Source organism: Paramisgurnus dabryanus, chromosome 6 (genome assembly GCF_030506205.2).
Source record: "Paramisgurnus dabryanus chromosome 6, PD_genome_1.1, whole genome shotgun sequence".
Lineage (NCBI taxonomy): Eukaryota > Metazoa > Chordata > Actinopteri > Cypriniformes > Cobitidae > Paramisgurnus > Paramisgurnus dabryanus.
This window is the reverse complement of record NC_133342.1, coordinates 39,918,216-39,924,215: the sequence shown is the minus strand read 5'-3', so window position 1 is coordinate 39,924,215 and position 6,000 is coordinate 39,918,216.

Here is a 6,000-nt window from a genome sequence, read left to right as displayed (position 1 = left end):
CTTGAGATTAATGTTGAGTTCTGTGTGAAGTACTTTGGCTAGTTGAGCTCCCGTCAATGCAGCACAAAGTTCTAAACGAGGCATAGATAACTGTTTCTTTGGGGAAACTCTGGACCTGGCCATTACGAAAGACACATGTATATGACTCTGCTCATCCTCCAAACGAAGGTATGCTACAGACCCGTATGCCCTTTCTGATGCATCACAAAAGATGTGAAGATCAGCAACAATGGATGGTAAGTCAGCACATATGGGAAAATAACATCTTGGCAGAGATATTTTCTGTAGAGTGGGCAGTTCGTTTTGCCATGTTTGCCATACTGAGAGAAGACGATCCTCAATAGGAGGCCCTCAGTCTATCTAGCGGTGTCCCTCAAGGATCAATTTTAGGACCTTTGTTGTTCTCACTCTATATAGATGACCTACCATCTGTTTGTCCAGATGTTTTTGTGCAGATGTATGCTGATGACACTGTAGTGTATGTTCATGGTAGCAGTATCTCTCAGGTAGCTGAGAAAATCACCAACTCTATGGTTAATATTACAGATTGGTTGAAACAGTCTCGCCTGCAATTGAATACATCAAAAACAGTAGCAATGTTTTTCACCAAGTCTAATAATAATTTTAGTGTTGAGCCAGATGTTTTTGTGTCAGGGGAAAAGTTACAGATTGTGTCAGAGTACAAATATTTGGGGGGTTTTAATTGATTCAAAGCTGTCTTTTAAATCACATGTAAAAAAGGTTTGTCATATGATTAAATTCAACCTCAGTAATTTTAGATATATTCGCCATCAAATGTCCACACAGGCAGCAAAAATGTACATGCACTCTATGATTCTTTCTCACATCTTTTACTGTTTGCCCATTTGGTCACAAGCTAGTGTTACAACTCTGAAACCACTGCAATCACTTTACAAACGAACTGTAAAAATTCTGGATAAGAAACCGAACATTTTTCATTATTGTCCAATACTACAAAAATATAGATTACTCAGTTGGGAAAACATGGTAACATTTTCAAATCTATGTCTTGCTTATAAAATTATTCATGGTTTATCTTCCCCTCCCCTCCATCAGTTTATCAACATCCGAACAGCTGATTATAGTAGAACCAGAGGTGCAGTGAGGGGGGATTGTATCATTCCCCTTAGGAAAAGTGTTTTTGGTCAAACAGCTTTCTCTTTTCGAGCTGCTACTGAATGGAACCTTACTCCTATAAATATCAGAAACCTGAACACGTACAGTACATTTAAGATCAAGTTAAAGAAATGGTTACTTAATAACCAGAGCTGTCAACATTAGCTTACTTTATGACCTTTTCTTGTTGCCCCCTGACGGTTTCTTGCTTGTGTGTGTATATTTTCATGTATTTGGCTAATGTTTGTTTGATTGTTGATTGTGTTTTTAATGAAAATTCTTAGTTTAATAGTATTTTTAGTAAATATACTGAAGTTGTTTTATTGTTATTTAAATATGTACTTTTATCATTTTTTTGTGTGTGTTTTTAGAGTGACTATTACCATCTGTCTAGGGACTACAGGTGAAAAATAGCCATTTGGCTAACTCTGGCATATTGGCTTAAATGTCTATTAATATGCACTGTCCCTGTAATAAATAAATAAAAAAAAATAAAAAAAAGATTATCCCATCCTCTATCCTTTTTCCAAAGACACTGAATGAGAACTTTGGCACGAGTCGTATATGGAATAAGGAACCCAAGAGGGTCGTATTGGCTTGCCAGTGTTTTGTACACATTTCTCATGGTGGGTTTCATTTCAGGCAGGGTTCGGTGTTTATAACCAATAGTGTCAGAGAGACAATGCCACTTCAGCCCTAATGTAGATTGTTGGGGGTCATCTTTGTCATCCATTAGCCAAAGTTCACACTCAGGTGATCTTGCTTCAGTTGGAAGATGAGCTATAATATCTGGGACGTTGCTCGCCCATTGCCATATCTTGAAGCCTCCAGTAGCGAGTAAATTCCTGAGCTTACTGATGAATTCTTTGGCTTGGTTTGGAGAATGGAACGACTGCAAACAATTGTCTACATAGAAAGAGTGTAGTATGGACTCCATCACATCCTCGTTGCCAGTTAAATGATCTCGAACGTACCGCTGGAGAGCATAGACAGCACAGCAAGGGCTACAAGTTGTTCCGAAGGGTAAAACTCTCCATTCATATATGTCTGGGCTGCGCTCTCTTTCCATGTTTCTCCACACGAAACGAAGCAGGGGTTGGTCTTCAGGTAGAAGTCTCACCTGATGAAACATGGCTTTAATGTCTCCACTAATAGCTACTGCATGTTCTCTGAATCGTAGGAGTACACCAAGTAATGAAGGCCCAAGAGTAGGTCCTGGTAGCAGGTTGTTATTCAGACATTCTTGCTGATTTTGATACGAGCAATTAAAAACAACTCTGGCCTTTCCATTGTGATATACCATGTGATGTGGTATATACCACGACTCAGAGGATTGCTTAGCATCATCGGTAGTGATTTTTACAGCGTAACCAGCTAGTTTATCAATTTCAGCATTGAATAGTGTCGCTTTCTCAGGATCACAACTCAGCCTGCGTTCCGTAGATCTGAGGAGAGACATCACAGCAGTCGGAGGAGCCTGGAGAGGTACAGCATTCTTGCGGCGGAGAAGAGGTGTAGCATACCGTTCTACTCCATCCAGCAAAACTGGTAATGTTTTCTCTTCCAGAATTTCCAGAGCCATTTGGTCCTGTTTAGAACGAGTCACATCCTTGGTATTCTGAAATGGTAATGTGTCAAGCTGCCAGAGTTTCTCAATGTGCTGACACAGAGTTTGAGCAGGAGAAAGAAACGTGGTGTGCAGACAAGAACTTGGACTTATTGGATGGTTTAGGAAGCTAGTAGGACCTTGAACTGTCCATACCAACATTGTATGGGCAGCAACAGGAGTCCCTGATGGACCCAAACGAACAGGGCTGATAGGAGTTATCAGATGAGGATGATCAGATCCGATAAGAACCATGGGGTGCACTTTACTGAAAGTATTCAATGGGATTCCTTTCAGATGGTCATACCTTTGTTGTAGGGTATATGCTGGGCATGACTGTTGAGCCAGGTTAAACTCACTTGCTGTGAAAGCATGTCCTATCTGATGTTTTAGCCTTGTGTTGGAGATAGCAGACACTTCAAATGAAACAGCAGTCCCTTTTAGTTGCACAATGTCCTGTCTAATTGTTCTTAGTGTCAAGACCTCATCTGTACCGTTCAGACCGAGACGCTTAGCAGCTGCTTCCAGTAAGATTGTCCTCTCGGATCCATCATCCAATACTGCATATGTGTTAAGTGTTATCTTGCCATTTCGTAGCTGAACAGGTACTACCTTTAGCATGACCTTTCCTGAATGGCTGACTTTATCCATGTAGATGTTACGGGAGGATGTACTAAGTGTGAGAACACTGGGGGTTTCTGCTGTTGCGATCTCATGTAAAACATCAAGATGTTGCCCGCCGCAAGCAGAGCAAGGTTTCTAAAGTGTGCACTTTTCAGGTTTGTGCCCGCGACCACACCGCCAACACCTTTCCTTCTCCTTTATCCAGTTTGTCTTTTCTGATCGGTTCAATTTGGCAAATTCAGTACAAGCATTAAGATAATGGTCCTGATTACTACAGTAAGGACAAAATGGCTTGAATCGCTCTCTTCTTTTCGTTGTTACTGGAACTGTAGGGCGAGGAGGTGTGAGAGAAGGGTTTGATGCATCACTAGTTTTGTGCTTGTTTCCAAGAAGAATAGTGGTGGTCTTGAATCTTTGAGGCTTTGGCTGTCTTGTTTCTCGGTGTGTGGGCTCTACATGTGTTGTCTCTGAAACTCTACGAGAAATCTGGATAGCTTGAGATTTCTTATCTAGCTATTGAGCTAAGTGACACAATGTGTAGGTACGAGTAGTACCACTTAGTAGAATTCCCTGAGCGAGACAATGTTCAATAAATGAGTCTCTGTAATTAACAGGCAACTTGGTGAGTAAAGTGTCCACATGAGACCCACTCTGTAGTTCAGCTCTAGCAGGGCCATCTAGTGTGCTTAACATACTGACTAAAGTGTTCACTGCAGCGGCAAAATCTTCAAACCCTTGAGCGTCACCTGGTTTAATGTTTGAAGCATTAAGTATCTCCTTAAGTTCACTTTGAACCAACAGTCTTGGTTGACCATAACGTTGCTGTAAGGCTTGCATTGCATAGGTGTATGGCATTGGACTGTTAACAAATCGTTTTGCAACCTGATAGGCCGTCAGAAATTTAAGATGATCCAAAAGAACATGGTACTTGTAATCTTCAGTTAAATGGGGGTGAGGACCAAGTATGCTATCAAGGCCCTTTCTCAGTATGAGAAAATCACTTTCTTTCCCTGTGACGCTGTGTAGGTCTTTAAATGATGCTGGGTCTGGGCCCGACTTATCCATGTCACAGAGGAGCTTTGCCTTGTATACCTGCAGCACTGCCATCGTATGGAGGGCAGAAATGGCGTGGCCGTCAGATGTGTAATACTTGGTCGCCAGCGAGGATGTAAGATGGCAGGGCTTCGAAGGGTGGTTCAGCTGGGATCTCCAGCCGCTGGCCGATGACAGGCAGAGGTGGGCAGCCACAGATTCTTTGAGCAGAGGTAGTTTCAAATAGCTGCGTTCGTCCGCGCCGTCTACCACTGACAACACCCGGGTGACAGAGCTCTGGGAAAGAGTGGAATGCGAGGCATGCCATGAAAGTATGAGCTGCTGATGGACCTCCGGGAAAAACAGAGCTTGTCTCTGACGAGCCGGCTGCCGGTGCCCCGGCTGCAGGAACCACTCATTGATCCGGCTGTGTTCGTCCAAAACCGCCCAATCCTCCAGCTCGGAGGCGGATGACATCAGCTCCACCATGTCGTCCAATACACCGAACGAGACCATGCCGCTGGTGCTCGGCAGGGGGCACTGGTCCTCATGGGTGAATGTAACCAGTTGATGGCGAGGAGATGGAGCACGCTGAGCCGGCGTGAGCTCGTCATTCTGACGTCTTTCAGGTTCACGGCTCTGCTGCTTTTTAGGTGGTGGAGCACAGGAAGCGGTGCCTCTGAAGGCAGCGACGCGGGCGCACAGCACAGCAAGAGGGAAACACTCGCAGTGGACGCAGCCGGCCTCGAGCCTGTCTCAAGCGCTGTCTCGGCGTGGGCGGGACCCAGGCAGGTGACGCACTCAGAGTGGAAATACTCCATTTGCAAAGGAGCTCTGCAGAAGCCACAATGCCAAGCGATAATATAAAAACGTACTTCTGCTCTTTTAGAACATATTTGCTCTAGGAAATTCAGCGATCCGGAAAGCAGCAGGGGAAAACGCCAGGGCGTGGATTCGGCTGCAGGGCTTAAATCAACGATGAGTACAGATAAAGGCTTCTTCTTCGGTGCAGCGAGATGATCGCGCTGAAGGAGAAAAATTTTGAGTTTATGCGTTGGACCTGGACTTATAAAGGGCGTAACCCTGCCCCTGTTGCGAGCTCAAACGCCCTTTGCCTGTAATTTTTACAGACATGAACCAATAGGCTTCAATCGCGAAGTAAACAGGAGTTTCCCCATATCGTCAGCTACCGGCGCAATGTGAAGTGAACCGTATTGAAAGGGAACGTGTTGTTTTGTTTGCAGACAGCAAAAGCATATTTTGCTAAATTAGCATAGATGAACAAATAAGATTTTACTTGGATCAGTGATTCGCTCAAGATGAAATAGATTTGACGATTTGACGAAGACCCCAACTCATATCAGCAGTCCACTTCAAAATAAACTAAATATTATGGACAGGAAATTACATTATGGCATTTGGATTATCATGTCAGGATAACAAGAAAACAACTTTTATTATCTCGAGATCATGAGAAAATCAAGTCGTGATCACGAGAAAACAACTTTTGTTATCTCGAGATCACGAGGAATTAAGTCATGATCACGAGAAGAGCAAGCAAAAATAAAAATATAGATGACCTCTCTCGGCTTCCGTACTTT